The sequence below is a fragment of the Bos taurus genome, chromosome 28 (assembly GCF_002263795.3).
Source record: "Bos taurus isolate L1 Dominette 01449 registration number 42190680 breed Hereford chromosome 28, ARS-UCD2.0, whole genome shotgun sequence".
Classification (NCBI taxonomy): Eukaryota; Metazoa; Chordata; class Mammalia; order Artiodactyla; family Bovidae; genus Bos; species Bos taurus.
Genome location: NC_037355.1, coordinates 24,226,081 through 24,236,388, shown reverse-complemented (window position 1 = coordinate 24,236,388; position 10,308 = coordinate 24,226,081). Strand labels below are relative to the sequence as shown.

Below are 10,308 nucleotides of genomic sequence, written 5' to 3'. Positions count from 1 at the left end.
GAAGAAAATGTAAAGGCTTCTTCCAGGGGACCAATGTATTCACATCCTCCCCTAAAACAAAAGTTCTTAAAATCTATGAGCTTGCATCGCCATTCCTTAGATGGCCACAAGATGGCAGCCTTGGGCCAGGAGTAGGAGACAGGTCCCCGCGCCCCCCGCCCCGCCCCAAATGTATTTGCTAGTTGCTGTGCTATTGGAAAAGACACCAGATTTGGCTGTTTCTTTGCTTCTGCACCTCTACAGTGTGGTTAGCTGGTATCTTTGTCCACCACTGACATTTCATGAATATAACCTAGAAGAAATCTTAAACAATCCTGCAATTTTGAAAGTTGCTCTGGGTGTACTTTGACCACCTTCTCCACCCTATTCTGGCCTTATTTGCAGTTTCCTCCACATTGACACTTTTGGAGAAAGGGCCCAGAGGGAGCTCTTAATGGACTATACTCCCCAATCTCCCCACTGCTAGCCTCTTTTCTGCATCTATATTGAATATTTTCAATATAAATTTACTTCCTATCTCAAGGATTTATGCCAGTGTTTTTTGGTCATTAGACTCCTCTCCTTCTCAATCATTAAAAAAAGTGTAGATTCCTGGGGTCACCTCAAATCTATTGAATCTGAATTTCCAACAATGAAGTGCAAGGGTCGTGATTTTAGTAATCTGTCATAGGTGATTCTTCTAATTTTTGAGAATCTCTGATATAATAAGAACCCCTTCACTGCCCTGGATTCTGGTGGGTCAATGAAGATTCTTCTTCAAATAACCTGTGAAATAAGGAAAGAGAGAAGAAGATGATTGATAATGATGATAATAATATGGTCTATGCCATAATAGACCCATATATATCTCAGAATCAGTCTGTCAAGGCCAGTATCTCCTGGGATGGATGCTGGATTATCATATTGCCAATAAAGAACAGAAAGTAACATGATTGGCTACTGCAGTCATTCAGACTGAATTTAGTTTTGCAAAAATTCGTTTAAGTGGTGAAACAAGGGGCAAGAAGGGTACTAGGGGAGAGGTGGATATATCTTGTAATCCAATAGAGTTAAATAATAAACTTCCCAGAAAAGTAGATGTTAAGACCATAAACCCTTGACTTGAAATTCATGAGCCTCTTTCCTTTGAAATTACTGTCTTATCACCATGATGCTCAATTGTTTTCGGTGAGATTCCTCCAAGAGTCAATTTCAGCAGCAGTTTTAGGGACTGGCCACTGATTCAGTTTAAAGTCAGAAACTGAGCAGCAAGTACAACTAGTAAACAAAGATACAGTAAAATATAGAAACAGTAATAGTAATTAAAAAAAAGCAAATTAATAAAAATGAGGAGCATGCCACCTGTTAAATTAGCAAAAAAAAAAAAGTTGCAAGTGATAACATTTAATGTAGATAAGTATTTTATGATCACAGCTTTCTTATGCATTACTGGTAGCACTAGGCATTGGCACAACTCTTTAGCAATGTAATTTAGGAATATGTATTTGGAGCCACAAAAATGTTCATATCCTTAGCTTCAATATTCTCATTCCTGGAGCTGTAGATCCTAAAGAAATAAAATATGGAAAAAACTTCTATCTCAGGGATGTACATTACATTATTTAACATTGCTGTTTAGCAAAAATTAAAAAAGGAAGCAGCCACAGTGTATCATTGCTTCATTAAATTTGATGCAGCTACTGTTTAGTACTTCCTGTTACTTTAGTACTGTTTAGTACTGTTTAGGACTTCCCTGGTGGCTCAGATGGTAAAGCGTCTGTCTACAATGAGGGAGACCCGGGTTCAATCCCTGGGTTGGGAAAATCCCCTGGAGAAGGAAATGGCAATCCACTCCAGTACTATTGCCTGGAAAATCCCATGGACAGAGGAGCCGGAGTCAGACACGACTGAGTGACTTCACTTTCACTTTTCACTGTTTAGTTTATTACAGAGGCATGAAAAATCATGATTATGAAGACAAAGGAGAGCAAAAACCTTATGAAATAATTGTAATGAAAAATATAAAATATACTATTGTTACAAAAGAAGCAACAGGCCTCTAATGAAGTCATGAGTGCTAAGCCCACATCACCAAACTGAAACTTAGAACCTAGTCTAGTTGCAGTTTCAGTCTCTTCCAGGAATGGAGTTTTAACTGCTCAGTTTGGAATTTTCTGGTCAGCACCGTGAGGCTATCTGCCACAGGAGGCTTTTCCATCCTCCAAAGGAAGATGAGGTAACCCAGTCTTTCCTTATCTCTTCCCCCTTTTGCCTATAAAAACTTTCCATCTTATATAGCTTCTCAGAGCTCCTTTCTCTTTGCTAGATGGATTGCTGCCCAATTCATGAATTGTTCAATAAAGTCAATTAGGTCTTTAAAATTTACTTGGTCGAATTTTGTTTCTTAATACTATATTAAATTGCTGTAGTCTTTCCCATTAGGAAGCTTCCATAAGCCTTTTATCCTTATCCATCAGAGGGCAGACACAATGAAAACTGCAATCCCAGAAAACTAATCAAACCGATCACATGGACCACAGCCTTGTCTAACTATGAGCCATCCGTGTCGGGCCACCCATGACGGCTGGGTCATGGTGGAGAGTTCTGACAAAATATGGTCCACTGGAGAAGGGAATGGCAAACCACTTCAATATTCTTGCCTTGAGAATCCCGTAAACACTATAAAAAGGCAAAAAGGTATTACACTGAAAGATGAACTCCCCGGGTTGGCAGGTGCCCAATATGTTACTAGAGAAGAGTGGAGAAATAACTCTAGAAAGAATGAAGAGATGGAGCCAAAGTAAAAACAACACTCAGTTGTGGATGTGACTGGTGATGGAAGTAAAGTCCGATGCTGTAGAGAGCAATATTGCATAGGAACTTGGAATGTTAGATCCATGAATCAAGGTAAATTAAGAGTGGTCAAACAGGAGACGGCAAAAGTGAACATAGACATTTTAGGAATCAGTGAACTAAAATGGACTGGAATGGGCGAATTTAATTCAGATGACCTTTATATCTACTACTGTAGGCAAGAATCCCTTAGAAGAAATGGAGTAGCCCTCATAGTCAACAAAAGAGTCTGAATTGCAGTACTTGGATGCAATCTCAAAAACAACAGAATGATCTCTGTTCATTTCCAAGGCAAACCATTCAGTATCACAGTCATCCAAGTCTATGCCCCAACCGTAATGCTGAAGAAGCTGAAGTTGAATGGTTCTATGAAGACCTATAAGACCTTCTAGAACTAACAACCAAGAAAGATGTCCTTTTAATCATAGGGGACTGGAATGCAAAAGTAGGAAGTCAAGAGATACCTGGAGGAACAGGCAAGTTTGACCTTGGAGTACAAAATGAAGGAGGGCAAAGGCTAACAGTTTTGTCAAAAGAACGCACTGGTCATAGCAAATACCATCTTCCAACAACACAAAAGACAACTCTATATGTGGACATCACGATATGGTCAGTACTGAAATCAGATTGAGTATATTCTTTGCTGTCAAAGATGGAGATGCTGACCATATGGTCAGCAGAAACAAGACTAGGAGCTGACTGTGGCTCAAATCATAAACTCCTTTTTGCCAAATTCAGACTTAAATTGAAGAAAGTAGGGAAAACCACTAGACCATTTAGGTATGACCTAAATCAAATCCCTTACAATTATACAGTGGAAGTGACAAATAGATTCAAAGGATTAGATCTGATAGAGTGCCTGAAGAACTATGGAGGGAGGTTTGTGACAATGTACAGGAGGCAGTGATCAAGACCATCCCCAAGAAAAGAAATGCAAAAAGGCAAAATGGTTGTCTGAGGAGATCTTACAAATAGCGGAGAAAAGAAGAGGAGCTAAAGCCAAAGGAGCAAAGGAAAGATATACTTATCCAAATGCAGAGTTCCAAAGAATAGCAAGGAGAGATAAGAAAGCCTTTCTAAGCGATCAATTTAAATAGAGGAAAGCAATGGAATGGGAAAGACTAGAGATCTCTTCAAGAAAATTAGAGATACCAAGGGAACACTTCATGAAAAGATGGGCACAATAAAGGACAGAAATGGTATAGACCTAACAGAAGATATTAAGAAGAGGTGGCAAGAATACACAGACGAACTATACAAAAATGATTTTCATGACCCAGATAACCATGATGGTATGATCACTTACCTAGAGCCAGACATCCTAGAATGCAAAGTCAAGTGGGCCTTAGGAAGCATCTCTATGAACAAAGCTAGTGGAGGTGATGGAATCCCAGTTGAACTATTTCAAATCCTAAAAGATGATACTGTGAAAGTGTTGCACTCGAGTGTCAGCAAATTTGGGAACTCAGCAGTGGCCACAGGACTGGAAAAGGTCAGTTTTCATTCCAATCCCAAAGAAAGGCAATACCAAAGAATGTTTAAATTACTGCACAATTGTACTCATCTCACATGCTAGCAAAGTAATGTTCAAAATTCTTCAAGCCAGGCTTCAATAGTATGTGAACCAAGAACTTCCAGATGTTCAAGCTGGATTTAGAAAAGGCAGAGGAACCAGAGATCAAATTTCCAGCATCCATTGGATCATCAAAAAAGCAAGAGTTTCAGAAAAACATCTACTTCTACTTTACTGACTACGTCAAAGCCTTTGACTGTGTAGATCACAACGAGCTGTGGAGAATTCTTAAAAGAGACCACCTGACCTGACTTCTGAGAAATCTGTATGCAGGTCAGGAAGCAACAGTTAGAACCTGACATGGAACAATGGATTTATTCCAAATTGGGAGAGGAATACCTCAAGGCTGTATATTGTCACCCTGCTTATTTAAGTTATATGCAGAGTACATCACGTGAAATGCTGGGCTGAATGAAGCACAAGATGAAATCAAGATTTCCAGGAGAAATATCAATAACCTCAGATACGCAGATGACACCACCCTTATGGCAGAAAATGGAGAAGAACTAAAGAGCCTCTTGATGAAGGTGAAAGAGGAGAGTGAAAAAAGCTGGCTTAAAATTCAACATTCAATAAAACAAAGATCATGGCATCCGATCCCATCACTTCATGGCAAATAGATGGGGAAACAATGGCAACAGTGAGAGACTTTATTTTCTTGGGCTCCAAAATCACTAAAGATGGTGACTGCAGCCATGAAATTAAAAGACACTTGCTCCTTAGAAGAAAAGCTATGATCAAACTAGACAGCATATTAAAAAGCAGAGATATTACATTGCCAACAAAGATCTGTCTAGTCAAAGCTATGTTTTTTTCCAGTAATCATGTATGGATGTGAGAGTTGGGTTATAAAGAAGATGGATTGCTGAAGAATTGATGCTTTTGAACTGTGGTGTTGGAGAAGACTCTTGAGAGTCCCTTGGATGGCAAGAAGTTCAACTAGTCAATCCTAAAGGAAATCAGTCCTGAATATTCACTGGAAGGACTGATGCTGAAGCTGAAGCTCCAATATTTTGGCCACCTGATGCAAAGAACTGGCTCATTGGAAAAGACCCTGATGCTGGGAAAGATTGAAGGCAGGAGGAGAAGGGGATGACAGAGGATGAGATGTTTGGATGGCATCACCAACTCAATGGACATGAGTTTGAGCAAGCTCCTGGAGTTGTGGTAGACAGGGAAGCCTGGCATGTTGCAGTCCATGGGGTCTCAAAGAGTCAGACACGACTGAGCGACTGAATTTAACTGAATACTGTATTATTTCCTGTGTATCTCTATATGTTTGAAATAGTCCATGATTTAATTTAAAAATTTATTTTAATTTAGTTATTATTTTTGACTGCGCTGGGTCTTTGTTGCTGCACACGAGCTTTCTCTAGTTGCCGAGAGTAGAGGCTACCCTCTAGCTGCAGTGTGCGGACTTCTCACTGCGGTGGCTCCTCATGTTGTGGAGAACAGGGCGTTCAGGCTTTAGTAGTTGTGGCACATTGAACCTGTGTCCTCCACTAGCAAGTAGATTCTTGCCACTGGACCATTCTTAGTCTTAGTCTTAGTGAAGTCGCTCAGTCGTGTCTGACTCTTTGCGACCCCATGGACTGTAGCCTACCAGGCTTCTCTGTCCATGGGATTTTCCAGGCAATAGTCCTGGAGTGGATTGCCATTTCCTTCTCCAGGGGATCTTCCCAACCCAGGGATCGAACCTGGGTCTCCTGCATTGTAGACAGACACTTTACCATCTGAGCCACCAGGGAAGTCTAGGGAAGTCCAATGATTTAATTTTAAATACAGTTCTGTATTAAACTATATACAAATAGAACAGGAAGGAAATAGACTATTGTGATAAAGTTGGTGTGTTAGGTGCTTGGTGAGGAATAATTATTTTTATTTTCTCTGTTTTCCAAGTTTTATGTAAAGCAGAGTCTTGCTATCTCCTTTTGCCCCTTTGGACCCACTCTCTGCCCCGTTTCTAGCTACAGAGACTGACTGGAGGCGTTTGGACCCTGGGGAGGCCCACTCAGGGTGTGGAGGAGGGGAGAAGAGTGAGGAGGTTCAGCTCTCTGCCTTCAGGATTGCTGTGGACTCCTCAAGGACAGTCCTGAGGACTGTCTGTCTGAGTTTTGGTGGCCACTCCAAAACTCCTGTCTGAGTTTTGGTGGCCACTCCCTCTCCTCATAAAAGGCGCAATGAGAAAACTGTAAGTTTCAGTTTTATCTGGGGACTCAGTAATAACTACAACCTGGGAGACAGCCTTTCAGAGAGCTCTTAGGAACTGCTCTGAGGATGTAAGGGGAGAGGTGAGTATATATGTGATTTTAACTAAGGAGTAGGTGCGGCCCAGCACACATCTCAGTAGACATTTGCTGCTGGTCACAGGGAGCAGGTATCTCAGCTAATTATTTTTAAGCTTTTCTAAGTGTGGGAAGATGCATGAATCCGGCTTCATATTACTATCTCAGGGCCTGTTTCCCTGAAGCATAGAATGCCTCATCTTGTTCTTAGTCCTGAATTCCTTTTAGGGTGTACTGTTGATCAGTGACAGTAATCCTTGCAGAACTAGATGGCAAGGGACATTCCTTGTTTCACCACTTCCTGTCCCTTGTGAGTTTTCTGTACCCTCTCCATAACCTTCAAAAATAGCCTTTTCTTACTAAGCCCATATAGAATTGCCCTAAGTTGAGTGTGCTTTCAGTTTCTTACTGCTACTCTATTAATCATGCCGTTTCATTTTCCATATTTTTGGTGCTTTGACATCTGGGGCCTTACTAACCCTGGAGAGACTGTCCCTCCCAGGGCAACCAGTTCCTGGAGACATTGAACATCTCAGCTGCAAGCATACCTTTTATATGCAAGTGAACCAATCCTGAGTGTACCTCCACCAACTGTGGGCCACTATTACTCTATCTTGATCACTCCAGGGCCAGATACCAGACAACTAGGAATAAACCTTAAGTACCCAACAGCCTGCTGAAATCATTCAAACTAGCCAATCCTAAACCTATTTGCCCTGTCTTCCCAGCTCCTCACAGAAACCAAAATAGAGCCTTTCGCCCACCTTTCCCCCTTGCTTCCTCTACTTCTGGACAGACCCATGGCTTGGCATGACCCCTCCCTTTGGTAACTGTTGCCAGCTAAAAATTGTCACTTGCCATCTGCCTCTGCAGGCTTCCCTGGTAGCTCAGTGGTAAAGAAGCTGCCTGCCAATGTATAAAATGCAGGACACGTGGGTTTGATCCCTGGGTCGGGAAAATCCCCTGGTGGAGGAAATGGCAACCCGCTCCAGTATTCTTGCCTCGAGAATTCCACGGACAGAGGAGCATGGTGGGCTACCGTCCATGAGGTCACAAAGAGTTGGACACGACTTAGTGACTTAACAACAACAACAATGTCTGCTGCTATAAGGATTAGGTTGGGCTACTTCGGTCACTGACCTGAAAGAAGTTCAGGGTGGAGATCCGGAATGAGGCACTCTGTGCTCTGGGATAAACTGGCAGAACAGGTTTTGGATAGTTAAATATTTTCAGAAGATTTTATGAATCCAATTTTTTGAATCTTCTCATATTTAGAAAAGCACTAAAATAATTAACAGAGACATCCCCTCCTCATGACTAGCAGCAACCTTCTGTTTATATGTGTGCTTGTCTGTACTTATCTCCCTTCACTAAAGTCAGATAGAGTACTCACCTTCCCCCAACCACTTTGGAGCAGTTCCTGAGAACTCTCTCCTGGGCTATTGCCCCCAGTAAAAACTTAACTCACAACTCTCACCCTGTTCATTTTTTTTCAGTCAATATTGTGAATAAGAAATTATCTTTTCAATGATAATCTCTGTTGTCCTTACCATACCTGAATAATAAAACCTACTTTTTAGAACAGATATAAACATTTTGATACTTTTATTTTTTTTTCAAATATAATGCCCACCAGAACTTGTGACATTGCAGAAGAGTTATAATTGGAAATGAGATAGCTGTGTGGTGGGCTTAAGCAGAAAGATGTGTCAAGGGACTTCCCTGGTGGCCCAGCGGCTAAGACTCTGCCCCCCCAGTGCTAGGGGTCCAGGTTCAATCCCTCCTCAGGGAACTAGATTCCATGTGTCTCAACTAAAGATCCTGCATGCTGCAAAGATTGAAGAGCCCATGTGCTGCAAATAAAACCTTGTGAAACCAAATAAATAAACAAATACATATTTTTAATAAGGGGACTATTACCTTAAAAAAATGTGTTTAAAAAAAGAGGCCCCAAATGAAGTCATTTGTCCCCCACATAGCAAGATTTAGTTGCAGTTTCAACACCTACTAGAAAAGTGACAGTTTAAACAGTCAATCTGAAATTTCCTCATCAGCCCTATTGAGGAATCCTGTGTGACAAAGACCCCTACTATTCCCTTTCACACAAAGACATCAGCCTGGCCTAAAAGAATTCTTTCTTTTGCTAATACCTTCTTGCCCCACCCTCATTCTGCCTCAGAGCTTCTCTATTTACTGATTGGGTTGCTGCGTGATTCAAGAATTATTGAAGAAAGCCAATAAGATCTTCACGTTTACTCAATTGAATTTTGGTTTTTGACCAATGAAAATCTCTCTTATTCCCTCAATAGCCCAACATTCCCCTCAGTGGGAATGCTGTCGTAATAGATAATAAAAAAGAGCAGCTAAGATATTGAAATATGGGGACTTCCCTGATGGTCCAGTGATTAAGACTCGTGCTTCCAAAGAAGGGGCCACAGGTTGGCTCCCTGGTTGGGGAACTAGGATCCCACGTGATGTGTGGTGTGGCCAAAAAATTAAAAAATTGAAAATATGAAGATACAGCCTAGTTGTCAGCAGTCTGGGTGTTTCACAGAGACAATCAAGAAAAATGTTTAGGGGTTTCTATTTTAATGAAGTTTAAAAAGTGTTGGGGGTAAAAACAAAGAATAATTTACTCAAAGTTAGTGCTGGTGGTGCTGGTATTTTAATACAGGTTAGAAACGAGTGGCCAGGAAGCATCAATCTGCCTGAGCTCTGGTCATTTTTCAAGCCTGGATGAATGTAAGGTAAAATCAAATTGTTACAAGTAGATTTGACCTATATATTAGCTAATTTTCATGGCAGAAATAGGAACAGGAAAAGCAATAGATAAGAGTGTCTCTGTGCCTCTTTGCCTGCATTTAAGAAATAAATTTGTTTCTGCAATGGATGCACCCTCAAGTCAGTCTTGCAAAGGAGTCGGGACTGTGGCATGATATTAATATAGGTACTGAAAAAATTCATCAAGTCATACATCTCACCCCTGAAAATAGAAGCAGGAACTGAGAGTGGGTCTTGTGGACCTCCCATCACTCCCTTGCCTTACAAATAATCATTGTCATTCTTCAGGGAAAGTTTCAGACCTGCATTATTTGTAATATCAGCCTTTGCTGTCTTTTTTATGAGCCAGAGGCAGTGAGCACTATACCCAGAGGCCATTGGCTGAGGTCACAGAAATGATTCCTGGAGCATCTTCAATTGTTAATAAAAATTCCAGGAAGCCCAGTAGCTACTGGGTAGAATGTGGAGCTAAGCAGCAGGGAGGGGAAACAGGAGGAAGAGAAGGGAAATGGAAATTAACTCACTTGACATGTCAAAAGGTAAATGAGTACTTTTACTTCTGATCCTCCCTTTCCCCTGGAAATGAAATAGATTACCAGAGTAGAGGCTTCCCTTTTCTTTCTAGGTTATTTGTGTAGACTATACCTTTTTATTTTATTTATTTTTCAGCTTTATTGAGGTTTGAGTATGCTTTTAGAACTGTTTGATTTCTTGTAGTGAATTCTTGTTAGGTGCTCAAAGGGCTGACCCCTTTCTCCCAATTGTACGTGAAAATGGGTAACAGAGATTAAGCTTCTTGCTTTAGAAAATGTCATATATATATGTATACACACACAC

The 10,308-nt window shown here is 40.9% G+C and overlaps 1 non-coding gene across 1 annotated transcript; it reads right to left on the bottom strand.

The window, feature by feature from the left end:
• Positions 1 to 6,081: 6,081 nt before the first annotated feature.
• Positions 6,082 to 6,153, bottom strand: TRNAC-ACA (transfer RNA cysteine (anticodon ACA)). Its single transcript has one exon. It is a non-coding gene; the product is annotated as a tRNA-Cys (tRNA).
• Between the last annotated feature and the right edge of the window lie 4,155 nt (positions 6,154 to 10,308).